Raw genomic sequence first — 24855 nt, forward strand, 5'->3', positions numbered from 1 at the left:
ACCTAGATTGCTGCCATTTGCAGCCTTGGAACTAAGATGTGAGCAGCCTCTAGCCCTACAAAGGCTATCTCTTCCATGCAGATCCTGTGAGGGACGGCAAGGCCGCCTACACCCTCAGTGTGTGAACTAAAAATGGAAGAATGGGAAGGGAGGGAGAGATAGAGAGAGGGAATGGAAAGGAAAGAAAGGAAAGAAGGAAGAAGGGAGGGAGGGGAGAGGGAGGGAGGGAGGGAGGGAGGGAGGGAGAGAAAGAGGGAAAGAAGAGAAGCACAGAGAAAGAAGGAAAGAGAGAGGAAGGATAGAGGAAAGGAATTTAAGAAAGAAGGAAGAAAGGCGATAAGAGGGTAAGAAGGGAAGGGAGGAAGAGAAGGAAGAAGGGAAGAAGAAAGGAAGGAAAGAAGGAAGGAAGGAAGGTAGCAGCCTAGGAGAGGGAGAGGAATCTTTAGTCTCTATCTAAATGCTCAGTATTGAATAAGTCATTTTGAGAACTAGCTAGCAGAGTCAAATTGCCTTTTTGAGTCTTGAAGTAAATTATCAGCCGAGTACAGACCCAGGCTAAGACAGATATAGCATTTAACTTCACGGGTGGCTATAATTTCTAGATTTGTGCAAGAGTGATCCCTGTTCAGTATATTCCAAAAAGGACATGAAGTTTCTTAAAGGCCCTGTATAAATCAATTCACAATCATACTGAGGTAGTTTGACTGTGACTCCAAGAATGTCTGAGTTTCATTTTCTTCCTGTTAGAGATGAAACCACTGACATTCATTTTTTATGGACATTTCCAGCTAAAGACTTTTTTTTTTTTTGGTAAGTTAAAATTTGAAGAGCATGAAAGAGAAATTATTCTGATTTATGATGACGTCCAATCAGGACCAATTAAGAGAAAATGAGCCAGGGAAATTGGAGTGGGGAAGGGAAATAAGGCCCTGCAAAGTGAATGTGTTTAAGGAGGAGTTTCCCTCGCTGTTCTTCCCTGGGTCCAATGACACAAGGGCACCAGCAGGCCCCTGAGCGCCAGGCCTCACCAGACCTACGGCTTCACCTCTAACCGTGTTCCAACACACCTGCTGTCCCCACGGCCGTCAATCAGGCCCACAGAACTGCTTAGACTGTATTGCAACGTTCAGAAAGAAACGTAAAGAGAATTTTAATGTTACCGCGAGCCCCACTTATTCCAAGCTAAATATGTCCTGGTTCCAAGTTAAAACTCTTGACTCCTCTTACGTCGCACATTTTAAACTCTTTTCACTCCATAGGAAAAGCCTCGGTGCTGGGCTGGTGAGGTGGTTGGCTTTAATTGTCAGCTTGCCACAGTCTAGGATCACCTGGGCAAGGAGTCTCAGTGAAGGACTGTTTAGATCAGGTTGCCCTGCAGTTAAGTCTCTGAGGAACTACTTAGGTTATATCAAGTGATGTGTTAAGTGCCACTGTAAGTGGCACCATTTCTGAGTTTGGCTCCTGGTCTGTATTTAAAAAGTTGAACAACAAGCATACATTTCTCTCTGCATACATTTCTCTCTGCATTGACTGTAGATGTGATCTGATGATCTGTTTGAAGACCACCTCCTTCAAACTGACTTGCCTGCTATGATGGACTATAATCTGAAATCGGAAGCCAAAATAAACCCTTTCCCTCCTGGGTTACCTTCATCAACGTGTTTTATAACAACAACAAAGTTGAACTAAATTAGTGATCTGAAATATTCCGCAGACACATGCAGACTGGCAGAAGACAGCTGTATTTCTCCCTTGGTTCTCAGTAGCGGTGCCACACTGCAGGGTCTGAGTTCCAAACATCCTTCATCACAAAACTGTTAAGGCTTCTGAGAGAGGCTTCATCCTCTTCCCATGCCCCCTTACAGAAAGCAGCTTCATCCAGGAGTCAGAATCGGTGCCCCGGCCCCAGAGCCTGCTGCTTGATGGACAGGTTTAGAGTGGGGAGACATCAGGGAAGAGACACTTTAGAGACAAAACAAATTAACTTGCCATCCCTTTCCTCCCAGGAAGCACAAACCCTGGCAATTGCTGTTTGCCAAGGTATTGTTTGTGAAACGCTAGTGTTCCCATGCTTTTCTCTGTACTTACAAGCACGGTTACAGAGGAACTCATCAGCAAGTAGCACATGCAGTCACTGTCCATAGCAACTGCAAAGCCTTTGGTTTTCATTGTTTCTGCTCACCAGTGAGCCCAGCAGTCCTGGGACTCACTGTGTGTTGGGAGATGACACTGAATTCCTGGCCCTTCTATTTACAGTTGCCCTCCCAGGGGTATAGACATGCATCATCATATCTACCTGCATATTCTAAACCTGTATTAACGTGACTCTTTCATTTGTGTTTGTAAATTTCTAAACTTTTTTTTTTTGCCTAGAGGTGGGTGACTGTTTACAAGCAGTATCAACATCCTGATAAGAACTCTAAACTCATGACTAATAAGAATATTTCTAGTCCTTGCCACATCTCCTCTGGGGTTTCCCGTCACCACTGGTTCACTGGGTGAAACCATTAGGCTAGCTGTAACATACACAAAACAACACTATTTCTTTACATTGGCAGCACAATGGAGAGTAAAGCCCAGAATTTTCAATAGAATATATAATAAATTTTAACTGAATATTTTAAACAAATTTAAGATGTCAGGATGTCAAGGCAAGCTAAGGAATATTTTGAGATGAATATTCAATTTACTAAAACTATATAGTCTCTAAGTTTACAGTCCTACCTAAATGGGACATTTGGTCAACTCCCTGTGAGTCAGGACTCAGGGAGCATCAAGGAAGAGGAGATGGAAAGGATGTAACAGCCAGAAAATGGGGAGGAGTGCCCTGAAATATTCTCTTCTGGACATGACATGGCCGTCACACTCAAGACATCACAAGATTGTCACTACCTACACAAGACTTGCACAAAATTAAGACGACCAAGGTTCCTTATGGGGCATAGATAGGGAGGTGCTCTCCAAGCCTCACCACCTAATATGAACTTAGAGGCAGTTAAGAGTTGACGGGAGAGGAGAATCATTTGTTTCTGAGGGTGTCCTCTCTGGAAGATTTGCCATGCTACAATGGACAGTTTCACACCCATGTACATAGACAAAACAAGAATTGGATAGTGGATTATCAAAAAAGGGCATTAAGATGGGAGGAGACAATGTTGAGGGTAAAATAGGAGTAGAAGAAGAAAACAAGGAATGGATATTGTAGAACATGGTCAAAAGAATCACTCGTGGTGAACAGCGCCTTGGAGCATTGTGAGGGAGGCTTCGGGGAAAGAGGCAGAGGGCCTTTTACCTCAGGGGCATTTTGTTCCCTGGATTGTTCTTAGATATGATTTCATGTCTCCCTTGTAAAAGGTTTACTGCAATACATGAGACATGCTTATTCTTGTTGAATGTCAGATCATAGCCACAGAACTCAACTTGGGAAAGGATATAGTGAGTGCTGTCCTCGATGTACTCTGAATCTGGATATGGCCTTCTGCCTTGCTGTCATATAGATATAATCTATAGTATGTGGCAGTCAATTGTGTTTAAACTGGTCTGTCCTGAGAAGATTCTGAGAAATGGTTTCTGTGTCAATGCCGAGTATGAGTTTACTGGCGTTTATTTACACATTTTTCTGGACTCAAATGGCCTTCCTTGGAACATTGCTTTCTTTGTTTCATTTGTGTATAGAATCACACTGAAACTGAAGTAAAGTTGTGTGCAGCATTAAACTGGAGACAACCTCATTCTTTAATATCCTCAAACACAGGTCTCCCAGGCAGATCTGCATAGGTTGGCGAAAGTCGACAGGATATGACTGTATTTCATTGTATATAAGCGTGAAAATTTCAAGAATAAGGAAAAATTATAATGAAGTAGAATAGTTGCATAACTTCGCAGCTTGTTTTGAATACTTCAGGAGAAATGTCTTGCTGATATGATGCATCCAGTCCTCTCCATTTTGACATCCTCTGTGTGCTGGCTAACAGGTTCACTTTACCTTGCAATGTCTCTTTGCAGGAAAGCACAGCCAAGGAAAATGGTGGTATTGCTGTTTCCCAAACTTTCCGGCAGTACTCAGAGACTTTCCAGGATTCTCGCAGAGGAAAGAAAAACGGACTCTGGGAGACAGGAAGGTGTGTATAACTGGTATAATAGGTTTGCCTCTTGAAGAGTCCAAAGTAAGCACAGTCAAGAAATGAAATGGGGGGGGGGGTCTGTTACAGCTGGTGTGTCAAACACAGGAGTTACTTCCAAAGCAAAGGAACATTCAGTCACAGTAAGCTGCATTGGGTAGAAACGTGACTCTTTTTGACTATATGGTACATATGAACAAAGGCGTGTGGGAATCTAGTCAGAGTATGCAAGAGAAGCCTGGAAAGAAACTATCTGGCAGGGCTGGTTGACTGAAATTTCAGTGATGTGGAACCCAGCATTGGATGCTGTGAATCCAGAGCTAAAATATCTTGGGGCACCTTTGGTCCCCATACATGACCTAACATCTTTAATGACGACTTGTTGAGTGCTTTGAAGTGCATGAACAGAGTCATGATTTCCACCAAACGAGCAGCTAGAAATGTGGTCAGATAGCAGATAATGCCCACTGCAGGGCTTCCCCTGTGTCGCTCTAATCTGCCTACATGATGTGCCCTCCATTAGATTTGAAAGTGTGTTATCTTAGGACTTTCTTTGTTCTGATACTGTAAAAAATGACATGAAATGGGCTTCTAAATGGAGCATGATACTTGGGGAAAGACCTAACTGTGTGTTCACAGACCACGGCCACTCAGATATGACTCTTTTACTCCTTTGAGGTAAGAGATGTTTCTTTTCTACATGGGGGAACCTCTGTATATTCACATAAGAAATCACTTTAGGGGATGGAACATTCACAGGCCTGCTCAGAAAAGAACCACATTCCTGAGTATGCTCCATCTAAAGTCAGAGCCCATGAAACAGAGATGGTAGATGCATTTGAAGACATGCCAAGTTCAAGATCACGAAGTACGTTATTCAGAAGTGTGATCTGAAATTCCCTGGAAAAGACACACCTGTGCTGAAGTTCTGAGTGACTAAAACTTCATGAATATGGAGAGTTGGAATGTTGCAAATTAAAAAAAAACAATTATTTTGGGCCACCTTTAGTCTGCTTAATCATTATCTGTGTACCAAACGTACTATACCAAACCTTTGGATGTATTAATTCCAAATCAATTAATTTAATAGAACGCAGGCTTGTATCAGCTCTTAAACTAAGGACATTGTCATCATCTGAACCTGAGAGCAAAGACTTCCATGCCTTACCAACCCAGCTACCTGATGTCTCCAATAACGTATCTGATGAACGCCTTGATTTATTGCTTCCATCAGTTCCCTGTCTACTAAAGTTGATGCACTCTCTCCCACAATAGAGATGCCATTCAGCACAACCTAGAACCATGTTTACAGGCCATAGTAACTCATATTTGTATCATAATAAACTCCCCTTTATGCCCTTTAGAGCCAAAATTGTGTTTCATATGAACAAAAGGTTTCAAATGGCAGCTAGTAGTGATTGGAGATTACATTGCTTATATTACAAGGAGGGCAGCAAGGAACACCTATGGGCATGATAAGGGTTTGGAATAACTCTTAAGTCAGGGACACGAGATCTGGCTGCATTAATATAGAGAAACTTTTCTAAAGACACCTGCTTCAGTCAGTGACTAGCAAGGCAGTCACTGATGGTAAGGGATGTACCTTACCTAGGATGCCGCCTGAAAGAGCAGGGTTTCTTTCTCGCCACACGAGCATCAGACCCCGCCCTTCTCAGCCATCCCTAGGGTCCACAAGAAAATGGCCTCTGTCTTGGCTATTGATTCTAATGAGCATCCTGTCACCTTAACACATGATTAAGTACTTGATAGAAAGGAGAGTGAAAGATTTCAAATAAGGGGTCCGTGCTCAATAAAACTCAAAGCTCCTATTGTCTCAACTGCAGACACCATGAAATACTGAACTCAGGGGGAAGGGAAGGTGTGTGTTGCCCGGTCCTACAAGAACCAACTAAATGACTGTGATAGAATCTTCTCGTAATTCTAATCCATGTGCGCAGTTGTCATTCAGTACAATTTCTTTATCCTGACCAGAGTTGTAAATGACTTTCTAAATCAGTTTCTGGGGAGACCCAAGAAAGGCTCTGGTGAGCATGTGCCAACCCAGTGGGGAAATTTCCAGTCTGGTTCCAGAGCACCGCAGGAAGTCAGTTTCCAAACTACACCAAGTCTCTGACCTTTGTGTGATGTATTCCCTGCCATTTCCACACTGGACCACCTGATCTAAAGGTACTTAGAGAAGCTTGTCTCCTCCCGTGAAGGATTTTTTTAAAGTATATCATTGATCTTTGATAAATTGTAGGGAAAATGATTGCCCTTCTAAAACAAATAAGCATAAAAAAGGAATCTGGCTGTTCCTAAAGGCTTGATATAAACAATAGCTATAATCCTATAAAACTTGCCCCGAATAAAGCCTGATTTCCTCATTATATTTGTTTGATTGTTAAATAACCATTTCCATACAAACTGTAGCATGTGCTGAATATTGCTGAATACCACTTGGGGGACCTTGATTAACAGGCATTCTAATGTTTATGTTCAGCAAAAGTCTTTGAAACAATCCCAATCTCCAGATAAGGAAACTAAGAGCATACCTAAGATGAAGACCCAGCATCCAAACTCAGGAGTGTCTAAACATCATCATGACATCTTCATGCAAGTCAACAAGTAAATGACATGGCAGGCAAGGGTCTTGTTACTTTAATCAAATGGGGTGTATGCATCTGTCTGTCTGTCTGACTGACTTTATGCACATCGAATTCATATGTACCATGGATTAAGCAAGCTTTGAAACACTAGCCAGAAAGCTTTCAACCACACTTCAACATCTATAGTGAAGTTCAAAGTCAGGTGTTTCATTTTTACGTTAATACATACTAGATCAGTGGTTAAGAGCACCGCTTGCTCTCACAGAGGGCTATGATTTGGTTTGCTACACCCACATGGAACCTCATAAGCATCTGTAACTCCAGTTCCAGGGATTTGATGCCCCCTTCTGGACTCCTTGGGCACTGCATTATGCACATGGTACACAGACACACATGCAGACAAAACACACACAGATAAAAAATGAAAACAAACAAACCCTTCATAAAACTCATTTTAGAAGTTAATGCATACATATTATAGAAAATGAAGCTGTTCAGAGGAGACTTTTTAAATTATAGGTTCACAGTGAACATTTTCTAATATTTTCATAACTATAAATTACAACCTTTTGGTCAGAACACATTTGGGTTTAAACTTTAAAGAATTGATTTTCAAGTGTTTTGTCATAAATATTCACAGATTTATGACTTTTTTGATACACATTTAAAACCTTGCTCTGTCTTGTATGAAAATATTTGAGCTCTTGAACCTGAGACACCTGCTATGCAAAATATGAATGGTAATTATTCCTACTGGAATGAGATGTGAAAATTAAATGAGACAATACATGAGGGGTAAAGGAAAATACTTTGTGTTCAGGAGAAGACTGTGACAATGGATACCTTGTGTGAATGTATTTATTTCTGTCTCTAGATGTCTTTATTATCATAGACAAAGCCATTAGGTAGCAAACAAACCCATATATCCATATCCTGCATCTACAGTGAAATAACTAAGTAGATTCCCACCCACCTCCTGTTTTTATTGAGATAAAATTTCTTGCTATATAGTCTGTGCTGCCCCCCCCTCCAATTCCGTAAGTAAACCGGGATGGTCTTAACTCACTGCTATTCTGCCTCTGCCTCTTGAGTGCTAGTTTTACAGGTGTGAGCTACAAACCCTTGCTCTATATTTTTTTTATGAACCACAAAGGTTGGACTGAGCACCAATAGCAACTAATTCAGAGAGGAAACAAGAGAAGAAGAGCAAAGACAAGGAAGGTGCTGCCTGTCCAGCAGGCCTGGAGACGAAGGGGTCTTCAGTCAGTCTAGGTGTCAGGGAGCGCCAGGGACTGAGGAGAGGACTGGAGAAGCAAGTTGTAAACATGGAATCCTTTGAGATTTCCTCCAAGACAGGCCTACCTCTGAGAAAATAGCCCTGCAATGAGGAGAACTTGCTGGAATGGAAATAAAATTGAACAGAAAAAGCCCAATGGAAGAAAGGAAAGGAATAGATACAGAAGAAAGTGGAAGCAGACAGCAAGGTCATGAACTCTCGGAAAAAGGAAACTCCCCAAAGCTGCCAAAGGCAGCCTGGACCAGGAACTACAACTACAGAAAGACAACTTTACATGAAAGGCTCAGCAAAGGAGAATCCACATCAAATCTTATGAAAAGTTACTATAAGAGAAGAGAAGAGAAGGAACAGAGTGCCTTCACTACAACCTTGACATAGTAGCTACAAGAGACAGATCTAAACTGTACAGAGTCAAAATGAGCTAGAAGATGTTATAAAATAATACAAAATGGAAAAGAAAATGAGAAAGAATCAGAAATCAGATGACACATATGTGGAAGAACATGAGAAAAAGATACATCAGAAATAGAAAAGAATCCAGAAGAACACGAAAGTACAAGATACCTTCAGAGAAAGTGAGACAGAGAACAGAGAAATAAGGACTAGAGAGAATGTGACAGAGAGGAAGTGACCAGAGCAAATCTGAAGTCCATTGCTGTGGGATAATGCTCTTGGACCCTGTAAAGATTTGTCACTTGTATTGGTTTAATAAATTGCTGATTGACCAGTAGTCATGAAGGAAATATAGGCAGGGTGAGCACACTTGAAGAATAATGGGAAGAGAAAAGGCTCAGTCTGAAGTCACCAGCCAGACACAGAGGAAGTAAGATAAGAATTTCTCACTGATAAAAGTTACCAAACCATGTGTCTAATATAACAAAAATTATGGATTAATTTAAGTTGTAAGAGCTAGTTAATAAGAAGCCTGAACTAATAGGCCAAACCATTTATAATTAATATAAGCCTCTGTGTGTTTCTTTGGGACTGAATGGCTGTGGAACTGGGCAGGATATAAACTTCTGTCTACAGTTCATGACATGGGAATCCCAAGGAGAAGGGACAGAAGGATGAGGACAGAACTGGAAACATTAAATCAAGACACCCTCCAAAGCATAAGAAGAAAAATACCACACACTGAAAATATAATAATAATAATAATAACATCAAAATTTGAAAGACTGTTTCACCTCTATTGGCAGTTTGTCAGTACTTTCTTCTGTATCCTGCAGAATGTCTGGCACACTCTTTCGTGAAGCAGGAACCCTGAAGGATCATCACCTTAAGCAAGTTCAGCAGTCATTTGTCTGTGGGTCCTGCACGTCCAGCATACCATCAATTGTTCAGGCAAGAGCAGTTTCTTGCCCAAATAGCTAACAAACTCCATAAAGAGCCTCTTCAATACCCATCTTCTTCTTGGAGTCGATTGGTGCTGCCAGGAACAGATGAGTCTCATTGTCATGAAAAGTCCCAAATTCTAAAAACATTTTAAATGCCATATTCTATTAGTCTTTGAAAGGCTTGAAGACTACCAATCCATCTGAAATATATCTCTGTACATCTAGAAAATTTAACTAACATAACTACAAGCTTGACTATTATAGATAATTATCTATTAACCTATATTTCTTAATTATACACTACATTTTTAAATTAGCTACACAAACACAATACCTTAATCAAGAAATATATATATATATGTATATATGTATATATATATAACACAAAATTGATCTTAAATTTGTATCAATAAACCAAGATTCATACCAATGTCAGTTTGGACACCATTTTATAAGCAGAGATTGCTTGTTCATTTCCTGGTTGCCCTGACCCAAAAAAATCACACAGAAACTGTATTAATTACAACACTGTTTAGACAATAGCTTATGCATGTTTCTAGTTTACATCTTAAATTCACCCATTTCTATTAATCTGTGAACCACCATGAGGCTGTGGCCTACCTATGGTAAGGTTCTGGCTGGTGGCTGGCATCTTTCTCCTTTGGCAGCTACATGGCATTCCTCAACTCCGCCTGTTTTCTCTATATATCTCTGTTTTGATTTCCTGTCTGGTTTTACTCTACTAAGTCATTGGCCAAAATAACTTCTTTAATAACCAATGGTAATAAAAACAAATTCATAGCATACAGAAGGTAATCCCACATCAATAACATGTGTCTCAAAACATCAACTCAGAATGACCACACAAAGGCAGAGTTTACTCAAAAGTTACTGGAATTCAAAGGAGAAAACTGATTTTTCAAATATCTAATGAGTGAAAAGAAAAGCAAGCTATTTATAAAAGTTACTGAAAGACTTTTCAACTCTATGCTTTATGATTGATGCAAATAGAATAGCCTAATTAATATTCTTAAAGAAAGAAATGTCTCCAGGAAATGTAAGAAAAGCAACTTTAAGCAGCTGTACCACCTTACAAAGAATATAAACAAACAGTTAACAACATGCAAGAGCTCAAAGAACACTATCCCCAAGAGCCCCTCCTGGGGAATATTCTAGAAACACACTTCAGAGAAGCAAAGTCACTAGAGAGACATCGACATGAGGACTGATGGTGAGACTAAATATATAAAATCCGCAGTTAATACAGAACTAAGATCAAACAAGCATTAAAATGAAAAAGTATAATATTAATGGCTATATGCTTAGGGAATGTATAGTACAGTAATAAAAATTAACGGGAGAGTGGGGAGAGGGTATGCAAAAATTTTTAATTATTTTTGGTAATTACATTGCCAGTGATGGTATTGTGTTGCTTGAATATGTAATGCTAGAATTAAGTAAATAATTATGCAATACTCTGAAACTTTTATCTGCTTTGTCTTAGAAAATTATGGCTTTTTAGTAGTTAAGAAAAGAAATACAGAAGTAATATAAAACTTAAGTGAAGAACTAGGGATGTACATCAGTGGTAGAGCACTGTTCTACCATGCACAAGGATCTGGGTTTTGTTGACAACACTACAAATAATAAGTAACCATAATAAAACAAAGATTGGAAACCTTAAACTTCTAAGTTTAAATTAAAAGTATCATTATGAATGTATAATGACATTTAGAAACCAGGAATGTCTCTAGCCTCCTAATGGCAGTTGTGAAGCATTTGGGGAATTCTTCCCCATTCATACACCCAGAGATTTTAGGGGAAGTAGCAATTTCCAGCTCTGAGATAAGAAATAGAAAAGATGAGTCTGGAAGTCTTCGTCATGCCAGATAGGAAAGACATTAGCAATACCAGAGGGTAGGGAAACATGGTAGTGCACACTCACACAGGAAGCCAATGTTTTTGTAAAGAAGCATACTAGGAAACAAGAGCATAGAAGTTGAAGCTAGTCTTGGCTACATAGTGAGTCTGAAGCCAGCCTGGACGTCAAACATGAGCGTGTGTATCAAAATAACAAAAGAACAGTCCAGAGTTGAGATAAAAACTCCCCAGGACGACTTGATGAGGCTCCCACTACCCAGATTCAGAGCAACACAAGCTTCAGTCACAGGGATATCTGAATGGATCCAGTGGGGAGGGAAATCTTTGTGGGAAAGATCATACAGGAATGTGGTCCAGTGCCTGGTTGCAGCTGGATTTATGGAGAAGACAAATCACTTGGCCATAGGGGACTGCTATCACCGCCTTCTATTCCGAAACAACCAAATTCTACCGAAAGGAAAACAATACAGGAGATCCTACACATGGAAGGACTTGGGATTTAACTCTGAATGCTTGCCTAGCATGCTCTAGGCCCTGGGTTTGATCCCCAGTTCTCAATAGTCCAAGATATATTAGCACAGGTCTGTAATACCAGTACTAGAGAGATAAAGGCAGAGGGATCAGTGGTTCAAGGTCACCTTTAGATATACAGAGAACCTGAGACCGGTATGACTACATGAGACCCTGTCTCAAAAAGTAAAATTTAAAATACTTAAAAGCATAAAATAGTAAAACATCAAAATGATAATGCCTATATATACACATTTTTGGTGAAACTATGAGGAAATACCAAAAAGTGGATGTTTTTATAAGAATGGTTGCCTTGAAAAAAGGAAGAGTCTTGTGGATGGGGTGAAGAACAAAGAGGGGGTTCTGGAACAATTGTATCCAGTTCTAATTCTAAACCTGGATTGTGCTTTGATGGACCAGCCTGACTCCATCTTTAGATTAGAAATCACTTTGTTATAAGGTCAGAATAAATCCATTGCTGTTTACTGTAAAAATCAAGTATGACCATGCATTAGCCTATTTCTGGAATTTGACATGTTCCCCACTTCATGGAACTTGATTTGACTCACACTTGGACCATACCCTGAACTCTACCTGATGAGATAAGACGTTCTGCCAAGACCTTCCATCAAACACTATCATCTGCTGTCGGCTTCTGTATTACCACTTGCCAAGTCCTTACACTACCAAATCCCTCTGGAAATTCCCACTTTGCACTTTTTCCCTGTATTAGGAGTCTGGAAAATCAGCCTGCGCTGCTCTCTCAGTTCCCACTCTGAAGACTCACTCAGTCCTGGGCCCAGCAAATAACGCTTGATTAATTGGCCTTAACTTGAGTGGTGGTCTTGATTCCCACACAGTGGGATCAACAGATTATTGCCAACGCTAGACCACCAATTGGCACTGACTGTGTCTGCATTTTGTTTTATAATATAAATAACTACCAAAGCTGGGTGGCATATACCTTTCATCTCAGCACTCAACGAGGCAGAAGCAGGCAGATCTCTGTGAATTTGAGGCCAGCCTGGTCTACAAGGCGAGTTCCAGGACAGTCAGAGATACACAGAAAAACCGTGTCTCAAAAAGACAAATACATAGCACATGTATAAGTAAACAAGAATTATACTTAAGATGAAAATGAAACTGTGAGACGGAAAACATTTTCTAATGCCCTAACACCATAGTAAAGAGCTATGCAGAGAGAAACTGGAATTCTAGCTATTTTACCCTGGTTCATTTACATGCTGGTATCCCCATGATACTAATAATTACTTCTTAGCAGGGGATCACACTTGTGTGTACCTCCACGTCTCCAGCCATAGCACAATCCCTGGGGCCTGGGAGGACTCAAGAAGCATGTTAAATGAGTGTCTTAGGTAACATAAGGTCAAGGACATGAGCCACAACATGATTTGTGCATGATAGTAAAACTTTATCTTAGTTAACTTAATTAAAGCTGTTGGTTTGCCTTTCCAACGGGGTGAACTCAGGAGTCAGTTCAGATTTTCAGATTTTCATTTAACTGGCTTCAAATAATTTTTTTCAGCCTTATATTCTAGTATAAAGGGAAAACGAGACTTGTCTCTCATAAATTGTTTTCACCTTTCAAGAGAGTAATCTGGTAACAGCTCTATATATTTCCATACAGACATCTAAGAACTCATTTTCCCCTCTCCCCCCACACACACACACAAAAAAAAAACCTTCCATGTGAACAACTGTGTAGTCAAAATGACATTTGAGCTTTGTGCTTTTCTTTGCTGAGCGTGTTCTAGAAAATGGAACGGTTCCTGGCATCTTTGGTCGTTATACAGCCTCTTTTAGGAAGTAGATTCTATGGAGGAAAATGTTATAGAGCCCAGGATGATCCTAAACTGATTCTTTACAGGTGTGCACTATCGTGCCCCACACCCACACTTTCCGTTCCTAAACTCAAGGAGTTTGGTCAATAAAATGTGAGCCCGTCAGAAAAAGACTTTTGTTAAGGTTATTTCTTCAGTTTCCTGTGGTTTTGAGTTGTTGCCAACACATTTTGGGAATTTCTGCAGTTTCAATAATGGTATAAATGAACACATAAAAATGCGGTTTTGACATATAATTTGATTTTACACTCTAATTTGGTCCTTGTACATGACTACATTTGTTCTCTTTGGAAAAACAGCAGAAATTTTATCAGATTTCTTTAAAAAGTAAAATTGAATTACAAAAACTCAGACCGATGTCTAAAGTTGGGGTAACTGGAAATTATGCCTTAGCGTTCCCTCACACTGGGGACGTTGAAATATCTGAAGAAGGGAGAAAGAGCTAGAAAGAGCTAGAAATCTGTTCTTCAGGGATGATGCATGCTTGAGTGAGCCTCTTCCTGCTGTCTTTTAGCTAGAGAGAAGGAACCAGCAAAGTCTTCCTGAGAGCTCATAGAACAGCCTTCCATTCTCATGATCTCCTATTCGGGACGCAGTCAACAGGACTACCTGTAAATATCCTTGAAGTTGAAGCAAGTGACCCTCTGTTTTCAAATCTTCACTGCCATCCTGCCCTACCATGAATGCTCCCTTCGGATCTGACTTACAGTGACAGCCACACCTGCTCACCCTCCTTACCAAATCTCTAGAGGCAAGGCCTGACCCCCTTGGGTGAAGTGGTGATGGTATATGGCTTGGGAATCTTTGGCTTTATACAGATTTAAAAGGTGTTCTGAGAGACTGTCCTTCTTCTCATTAAATAATAGCAAATTAGTTCAAATCTTAAATGCTTTTCTGTTGCAGAAAGGACAAATTCTAAAGGATTTACTAGATGAGTGCTAATTAATCCCTAGAGCAAATCAGGGGTATTGTTTCATGCTGCTCCCAAGAAATGGCCTCTCTTGGGATGCCAACATTTCTCTCCCAGACTCAGATGCTCTGAAACCATGTGGAAAAGACCAAGGCAGGCACAGTTGCACTGTGGGCAACCCCTCGGCTGTCTTTCTTGAGCAGCTAACAAATGCCCAAGATAACAGAATGTACGTAGGGCAGAGCACAACGCCAAGGGAGCAGGGATTTCAGAATTAGTTAAAACCAAAATCATATGTGAACTCTGAGTGAGTAATGCCCAAGCATATGCAGCTTCGCTGTATAAAGAATAAGCATATTTTCCTCTTCACTCCGTGGAAAGAGAAAGGGTTACAGATGGTACAAAACTTGAGAATCATGACCATGTGGATAAATGCTCCAATTTTTCTTTTATTTCCATACATAGACATAGAAAGACTGTTTGGAACTATAGAAATAGTAAAATGTACCCTGGAGACAGAAGAAAGAACTCCATCAGCAGTGGTGCTTGGGGAGAGGAGAAAATAATGACGTCTCCATGGTATCAAGACCATCAACATGTCTACATGGAAAGAAAAGAAGTAGCATGGGCTTTGTTTGGAAAGATTACTAAACACCTAGAGGAGAAGCACGTTGGAGAGATGAGGAAGCTCTTGGGAGAAGGTCGGAAGAGTGAGTGGCCAAGAAACCTGGAGCATGGATAGAGATGAATGGAGACAGCTCCCTGAGGTCAAGTCTGGACAGAAAAGCAGAGGTCAAGCATTCAGGGCCTTTACCAAGATGATTTGGGGTCTGATATCTTATGTAGGGTTTGATGCAATGACCAAATCATGGATGGAGACATAACTAGCTACTGTAAAAGTAGAGACCCGTCATGTAGTGCTACCAAGCTAGAGGCAGCCGTGTCCTCACAGTGACCATGTGCATCCATCTCTTCACCGCCCCCAGCTAGTCTGAAGCCTGGAACTTCTAAGCCCAGTACAAATGAGAAGATTTCCTGACTGTTCCCGACCTCCTGGTTCTTAGTCTTTAAGGTGGAGATATTTGCAATCATGTCAGCGGGCTGTCAGGACAACTAAATGAGTCACTAAAATAAGTGGGGGAAATATGACACTCATGAATGCCCAGCAAACGCTGTTTGCATTTTTCCTTGATTTTGTGATGTGTCTGTGATCATAATCTAGTACATTTTCTTCAGTAGTGCATCTATTCAATCGTGGTTTTTATTACTAAGTGACTGTCACATCCCAGGGGATGTGAAAGGGCTGAAGATGAATCCCGAATTGTCTACCTTATTGGAAAGGAACAACAAATAAGTATACTTATTTATTATAATATTATATTATATTTATATTTATTATACTTGCTTATTATAAGAACAAACTAAAGTTCAATCTTCCCTGACGGCTCAAGCTGGAAGTAATTAATCTTCTTTCTGCATCTTTATGCCACATTCATCACATAAGGCAAAATTACCTAGAAATGTAGCTAGCTCTTCCAGTGGCTATGATTCACCTCCTGCACCAGATGTGAATTCCATGAGGCTGGCTCACATCTCTCATCATTTTTTATTCTCCTCGGGGTCTTGATCATGGGAATTTAATAAATAGATACTAGGGACAGTGACAAGATGGAGAAGTAGGACTTCCATCACTCCCTCACACAAGTAAATTCCTCTTCTTAATACCCTAAAATATTTTGCTCCCATCTTCCTTGGAGTAATAGAGCTAGCATCAAAGAATGTAAGGCATGCATTAAAAGTTTGTATCCATGAAGCTAATGTTTCTTTCTCGTTCTCTACAAATAATCCTATGCCTAACTTCAGGCCTTGTCTAGATCTACAGATTCATCTGTAGCCCGCTTATAGTCTACACTAGAAGGAGCAAGATTTTTCTTCCATGTAAGTGTAAGATATTGGTTGGTTGTTTTTCTCACCCTGTTTCTTGTGTTTTCTACACACATATTGTATGCCCAGCTTTTTCTTTTCTTCGCCGTCCTCTGGATCTGATTTTCCCCCAAACTCAGATAGACCTTTGTTTCTGACTTATTCTTCTCAATGCTGCATCCAGAACCCAGTATGTTAAGTAAGACCTTTTTCAAATGTGCACTTCCTTAGAACAAAAAACAATGTTCAAATATTTTTACTTAATCAAAAAGTAAAAAAAAAAAGAAAGACAGGAAAGAAGACAAATAAAAACAAATATCCTCTGATTGATCCTCTGCCCTCTCTACATCCTCTGTTCATTTCAAGCTTGGCTTTCATGTGCTTGGCCTTGCTGATGACTTTGCCCCAAATTAAAACCTGACAATGTTTTGAATGCAGAGACTGTGAGAAATCCTTCACAGGCATGCCTCTCCTCTAACATAATTTTAACAGTGATTTTTTTTATCCTCTAACTGAATCATGGATTAGTTAATGCCTTATACTTGATCGCTAAGCCTGTTCCCATTTTTAATCATCATAAGCAATGCTATGACTAGTAACTGTCCTTTTGTCAACAAACCCAAGCATGAGTTTATCTCTACATTTTACATCCTGTTTATTTTAAAGCATAGCAAGAGTGCAACCTTGCAGGCATGCTTGGCTGTTGGTAATTTCCTACTATGAACTTCTGCTTTGGGGGAAGAACAACAGGTAACAGATTAGGTTAATTTGTAGATGGGCTTAAAGAGCCTTTGGAAATGAACCACCAGATCTATTTCTCACACTACTTTTTTGTGAAGTCAAATAATGAATGATAATGGCATTCATTCATGGTAGCATGAGGGCAAAATTCTACATGAGTGTGTGAGCATGTGTGTACATGTATGTGTATGTATGTACATCTGTGTGTGCATGTATGTGTGTATGTATATGTGTATGTGTATATGTGTGTTTCTGTATATGTATATGTGTGTTTATGTATGTGTATATGTGTGTATGCATAAAATGTGTGAGTGTGTGTGACTATGTGATGTTCAGGTATGTGTGTATGATTGTGTTTATAGTGTGTATATGTCAATGTGTTCAGTCCATTTGCTTCCTGCCTCCTACTTTCCTAGTCCCCTATTCTAACCATTCCCAGAGCACTGAAGTCTTTCGTGCTGACCAGGCTCTCTTGTGACACAGTGGAAGTGACCTGATGAAGTCTTTCACTGGAACATGTGTGACAGTTCTTCACAGAATATTTGCATTTTGAGAAATCAATGGGGTTATGCATTATAGAGTTTTTTTAAGAAAAGAAAAGTGGAAGAGGATTTGGAATAGCCCAGAGGATGTTTGCAACCATTTCATTTGGATTGTTCATTGCAGAGAAGGACTTCCTATACAATATAGTAACAGCGAAGGCTGAGAGGGTGAGAACGCTCAGCTGGAAATATCTAATGACCCTGCTTTGTCTCCATGACATGCCTGACAGAAGAAGACAAGGGACTCCTCAAGTTGTCTTCCAGCTTTCACATACATGCCATGTCATGTGCACGTATGTACACACATACACAAAACACCCACAAACACACACTAAATGAATATAATTTTAAAATTAACTTATTTCCATTTGAAACAATATACTAGGTACTTCCCATTGTGTGGAAGGCATGACCACTAATTCTTGTCAAAAAGATGAAAATGAGGCACCATTCCCATGGTCTAAAATGGTCCTTGTAGAACAAGGTTTCATTATGTCCATAGTCCGTATATCTCATTCTCAGAAACTATCACACCTTTCATACAATGGTTTAAAGGAAGAGAAAAATTACCTTCAAACATGCTAATTCTATGCACAGATCTTGCACTGAGTCATTAAAATTTCTCTTCAGAGCTTTGCAGGTGTTTAAGTGTATCGAAAAGAAAAGTGAGTGGCAGTTTGTATTTTGAGAATTATGCAATGCTCAGCCAGCTTAGTCATGTTTTATTTTTTCTCTCCTAGCTCACAGTAGCCCCCAGCTCTCTTCAGAGAATGTGTTCCCAGGAATGCTGGGAGACACAACAGTCTTGCATTTTTCCAGCCCACAGGACTCTCATTACACACAACTAAGATAATGCTCTTCGCCAACATACTGGGATTGCCCCAAATGTCACTGTATTCATGCAACACACTATTTCATTGGGGAGAGGAGAAGAAATTGTAGGGTTGAATCAAGGCTTTTGAGGTCTGAGATTATTTCATAAACTACAACTCAATGCAAAGGCATTTTATACTGTAAACAGTATAAATTTTATCTCACTCTTTCTCCTAGAATCTGCTGAATATAGTTTCTTTTATTCCAATGAAAACATTAATATGAAAAAATAAAAGTGTTCCCATCCTGCAAAACCGCAGTACATTCTTACTGCGGCATCTACACCTGTTTCTGCTGCATTATAAAAGCTGGCGAACAGCATCATGGAAGGCTGTTGTCATTATCCCCAGCAACAAGGTGTGGTTTGCAGGAGGCAAATAAAGATCTTCTTCCCTTCCCAGTCACATCTCCTCTGAAGTCTCTACCCCCAAACACAGTATATAATAATATAACGTGTGTAATGCTCATTATCAACTGTGTTCAAGGAGTTTAGCTTATTCACCATTATTCTCACCATTTACCTCACAGGATTGTCTGCCAGGGGCTTTAAAGTTGGGTACTATATCCCCTCTGCCAGGAGCAGGCTTCATACCTACCCTTCCTATCCATTCTGGGATTTTGTCTGCCTCTGGATTTTGTCTGACTTGAGAGAAGATCTTGTGTGCGCTGTCAAATCCACAGTGAATTCATGTGTACAACTGCCCTGTTGTGTCCAGAAAACACTGTTTTGCTGTAGTCATCTGCCTCTGACCCTTACACTCTTCCTTCCCACTCTTCAACAGTGATCCCTGAGCCTTGGGAGGCATGGGTATAATAGAAATGTCCCATTTAGATGTGGTCTCTTTTTCTCTGCACCTTGACCAGTTGTGGGCCTCTGTGTCAGTAACCGTAGACTGGCAAAGAAGCTCCTCTGACGATGTTTGAGAGTGGTACTAATCTATGGCTATAATAGTAAATCATTATTTCGCCTAAACCCCTACTGGACACCAAAGGCTACCATAAAATCTCAGTGAAAGAAACGTTTGTCTCTATTAGAGTTGTTGACCAGTGAAGTCCCATAGATCTCAACATATTATGGGTTATTGTCATTGCTCTTGGTTACACTCCAAAGCTTGGCAGTAAACCCTTATTGCTGAAGTCACCACATACTTGAGTCATAGATCATGGGGAAATCAATCTGGTAGTGACCTAGAAGCCTCGTCCCACCAGGATGGCTTTCAAACAAATAGATGATGATGTACACATCAGCAGAGGAGAAATGTCATCATCAGTTTTTACCCATCTGTGAACTCTGCAAGCTACAATAGTAATTGGCCTTGCAAGACGTACCCACTGGTGCAACAGTGACACAAATGTCATGGGAGTAACCAACTACCTTCTGGTTAGATTTTAGCCTCATGCCACAAGATGCAACCTATACCTGACCATACCAAGGCCAAGGACCCGTGGCTAGAAAGGCCATAGACCCTAGAGAAGAACCTACTGGCATTACTCTACTAAAAATAAATAGTATTAAACTGACACCTAATGACTTATTGTTCCAATCATAAATTAGTGCATTGCTCAGACTTCATATCTTCTTCTTTTTATCTTGAAACAGAGTCTCAAATAAGTTGCCTGGTGAGAAATAGAACTCCTTCTGTAGATCAGACATTCATTGAAATTGTGATCCCCCTGCCCCAGTTCTCAAGTATCTGAGATTCCAAAGGTTGTATCACTAGACCCAGATAAACTTATTTTCAAAATACAGAAATATAATGTAAAATATAACATAAAATTCTATACCCCATGTTTACTTGTTGTTAGAATTTGCTTACGGTAGATTAATAGACAGAAAATTAATAGACAGATGTATGTATGTATGTATGTATGGATGGATGGATGGATGGATGGATAAATGGATGGATGGATGGATGGATGGATGGATGAATGGATGGATGTTTGACTGATGATAGCAGGATAAATCACAATTATAGACATGGTATCTCATATTTATTTCTCTATATGTTTATTTTTTAGATAAGATTTTTTATATGTGACCCTAGCTCTCCTAGAACTTGTTTTGTAGACCAGGATGGCCTTAAACTTTCCATTGCCCTCCTATCTCTGCCTACAGCAAATCATGGATCTCATTGTTGAATAGTGGCTTAATTGGTAAGGCACATATTTCCACCATGAATAAAGCTTTGGCATAACTCCTCAGAGGAACGTAAACCAAACATGGTGATGTAAACTGTAATCCTAGCACTAAGGAGGTAGCTGTAGGAAGATCAGAAACTCAAAGCCATCCTGAGCAATACAAAGAATTTGAAACCAGTCTAGGAAAATGAAGGCTTTCCTCAAAATGAAAACTATAATCTGTAAACCCAGAAAGGTTAGGTAAAGAGGAAAGACCTGAGGTTTGCAGTGTGTCCCTGGGAGGGGATAAGAATAGATTTTATGGCAGACTGGATGCATATGGGGACAAGAGTGGGAGAGCCTAGGTGAAGAAGAGAGATGGGGTAGAGAAAATGTGTCACGAGAAGTGGACTTTGAGGTCTCAGACACTCAACCCAGGACCAGTGGCTCATTGCTGTGGAAAAATCTTTGCACACCGTAAGTTAAGTATGTATTTGTATTATTCTCATTGGTTAATATAGAGCTGACTGACCTATAGCGGTGCAGGAAGAGACTGGATGGGAGAGCCAGACTAGGAGGATGCAGGGAAGAAGAAGGATTGAATTTCAAGAGTTGACAGCTAGATACAGAGGAAGCAAGATGAGTAGAAAATGAGGTAATAAGCCATGAGTCATGTGGTAGAACTTAGATAAGAAAGATGGGTTAACTAAGTTGTAAGAGATAGTAACAAACCTAGGCTATTGGCTGAGCATTTATAATTAATATTTAGTCTCTGTGTAATTATTCTTGAGCTGGGCAGCAGTCCCAATGGAAGACTCCATCTACAGTTCACTGTCTCTTTCTGCTGCCCATAGATCCAGATATAGAACTTTCAGCTCTCTCTCCAGCACCATGTCTGCCTTCATACCACCATGTCTCACCAAAATGAAGATGGACTAATACTATGAACTGTAAGCCAGCCCCAGTTAAATGTTTCCCATTATAAGAGTTGTCATTGTCATGGTGTCTCTTCACAGCAATAAAACCCAAACTAAAACGTGTAGAAATCTAATACAGAGCAAACTGCTTGGAATCTATGAAGGTGGTCCTAATTTGGACTCCTAGAAGTGGGGAATACAGAGTCTCAACTGACAATCTCTTGTGGGCAGGCAAGGCTCCCAGTGGTGGAACTAGGGTTCATTCAATTGAGTTATTGGACAAGGGAGGAGGCAATCCCATGGAAATCCCCAAATAACCCAGGCTGTTGTGAAGACAAAAGACTAATCTCTAGAAACTGATGGGAGGGAGCATTGCCAAAGACAACACCCACAAATAGACCCTTTGCCCCCACATTCCAGTCTCTTTGATGTGAGAAGGCACTCTGTAGGCTACTGAAAGAGAAACACAGATACCAACCCAGCCATAAAACCTTTGACCTACAGTCTGTCCTGCCTGCAAAATATGCAATGGCGGTGCAGAACTTGTGGGAGTCTGATTTGATCTAAGGCCCACTTTACAAGAAGGAAGACATACCTGAAACTGCTTGTGTTACCAAAAACCAGAGACTAGATAGCTGAGAGTCTTAGGGTAAAACCAAACACTGGGTCTAAAAGTAAGAAAATAAATAAAATTATTCTTAATGATATTCTGCTTTACTCATAGATGGGTATCCAGTCATCATCAGAGAGCTTTCTCTGTCAACAGATAGAAACAGACACAGAAATGTGCAGCTAGACATTATGTGGAGAGAGAGTCTAAATTGGAGATCTTCATCAAATTCTTCCCCCTCAGAGCTCAGGGAATCCCACAGAAGAGATGAAAAGACTATAGAATTCAAAATACATGGAGGACACCAGAAGAACAAGGCTTTCTGAATCAACTAACAAAGGTACATATATGAGTTCACAGAGACCTGAAGCAGCAAGCACAGGGCCTATATGGGTTTACACTAGATCCTCTGTGTATATATGAGAGCTTTCACCTTTGTATTCTTATGAGACTACTAACTGAGAATGAATGGGTCTCTGACTCTTGTGCTGGCTTTTGGGACTTTTCCCGCTATTGGGTTGCCATATCCAACTTCAATATGGTAGTTTTGCTTCATGTTATTATATTAATTTGTCCTCTCTAGTTGTTATCTCTTAGCCTGTTCTTTTTTTTTTAATGAAAAACAGAAAGGAGTGGATCTGGGAAGGAATTGAGAGGAGTAGAGAGTGGAGAAACTACAATCAGCAGATACTGGTTTTTGTATTTTTTCCAACATATTTTTTATTAATTATTTGGGGATTTTTGTACAATGTACCTCAATCATAATTGCTTTTCATTCTTCACAGGCCCACCCTCCCATTCTTGAGCCACTGACACCACCAATGTCCAATTTATGCTGTACACATACTCATTGGAGCATGCTCAACCTCCCAGTCACCAGCTCCTTAAAGAAAACTGAGTCCTCCCACATACTAGAAACCATCAGCTGTGAAGAGCTACACTTCAGCATCTTTAATCACAGTATTTAAGGACTCTCTTCAATAGCTTCCTGTCTGAACTGGTTTGGTTTTCGTTGTTGCTGTTGTTTTCTTTTTGTTGGGGGTGGAGAGGTTGTCACAGAAGTTTCCAGGTCTCTCATTCTCATTGATGAGTCTGAAGTCATCAATAGCACTGCAAAAGAAGCTTTTTTGCTGATAGCAGCCAGCAGCAGCACAGATCATGGATTTCTACATGGTTTCCAGTGGCAGTAAGGATTGTGGACAAAAATCTGGTCCCTAGCAGCAGCAGGTATCACAAATATCAACATGACCTCCCGTGGCACAGCATCATTAACATGGCCTCCTGTGGTACAGCATCATCAACATGGCCTCCTGTGGTACAGCATCATCAACATGACCTCCCAGGGTAGCACAGACCACAGATATCAACATCGCCTCCTGTGGTAGCACAGGTCATGGGCATCAACCACATGGCTTCCTGTGGCATGGCATCATCAATATGGTGGTGCAGGAAAATTGTCTGTATTCTGTCAATTATGTTTTAAATAAACGCTGATTGGCCAGGCAGGAAGTATAGGCAGGAAAACCAGACAGGGAGTAGAGGTGATGCAATGAGAACAGGAGAATTCTGGGAAGGAGGAAGCTGATTCCTCCCACTTTTGCCCAGATCACCAAAGCAGCAGGATATGATCTGCCCCACTGAAAAAGGTACTGAGCCACATGGCTAACATAGATCAGAAAAATGGGTTAATATAAGTCATAAGAACTAATAAGAAGCCTGACCTAATGGGCCAATCAGCTTTATAACTTATAGAAATCTCTGTGTGGTTTTTCTTTGGGGCTAAATAGCTGTGGGAACCGGGCAGGACAGAAAACCAAACAAAAAGGCCTCCCTCATGTTACAACATGGCCTCCTATGGCAGCACAGACCACAGACTTCAACATAGCCTCCTGTGGCAGCACAGGTCATGGGCATCATCCACATGGCTTCCTGTGGCAACATTTTTACCTGGCCATCTGCGCTCCTTCCCCAAGGAGAGAGAGCAGTGCAAGCAGCAGCAGTAGCTCCACTGTGGGTTGAGTAGTGGCTCTGGCATAGGGTAACAGGGCTAGACAGGCTCCGTGGTGGCCAGAGTCCCACGGTGGTCTCTAGCTCTGCTTGTCCACACCAAGCATGCTGCTCCGTTCCATCAACTCTTTGTCCAGTTCCAGGAAACCACTTCTTAGAACCATCTTCCCATAAGACCTGTCTTTTTTAAAGTTGTTCCAAAGATATTGTGCACTCTATAGGCTCATCCTCTGCCACTACATCTCCCTCCAAAGTGGTACCACATGACCATCTTGGTCTCCTTCAAGTCCTCATGATATATTGTCTAAGAAACCAATCTGTTTCAATAAAAGGAAAAGCAGAAAAAAATACAAACTAAATACTTGACCATCCATATTCTAAGAATAATGTAACAGTGGAGTCTAAAGAATTAAGATTTAAGCCTTGACACTAGGATAGCTATAATTCCCAACCAGCAAGGGGCCAATAACCTATCATCTACATCTGATCATAATGTCCCTGGCTTTTATTTTCTCTTTCCTATAGGTTGCAGCATGACTACAGAAAGCAAAGAAAAACTAAGAACTGTTGTACAGAGAAACCCTGTTCTTGAAAAAAAAA

The 24855-nt window shown here is 40.5% G+C and overlaps 1 long non-coding RNA gene across 1 annotated transcript; it reads left to right on the forward strand.

Moving 5' to 3' along the window:
• The first annotated feature begins 4004 nt into the window (after positions 1 to 4004).
• LOC146895338 (uncharacterized) lies at positions 4005 to 24855 on the forward strand. Its single transcript, XR_015000780.2, has 4 exons — positions 4005 to 4121; positions 21576 to 21671; positions 22363 to 22588; positions 23034 to 24855. It is a non-coding gene; the product is annotated as an uncharacterized LOC146895338 (long non-coding RNA).

The sequence above is a fragment of the Myodes glareolus genome, chromosome 3 (assembly GCF_982192425.1).
Source record: "Myodes glareolus chromosome 3, mMyoGla1.1, whole genome shotgun sequence".
In the NCBI taxonomy this organism is placed as follows: domain Eukaryota; kingdom Metazoa; phylum Chordata; class Mammalia; order Rodentia; family Cricetidae; genus Myodes; species Myodes glareolus.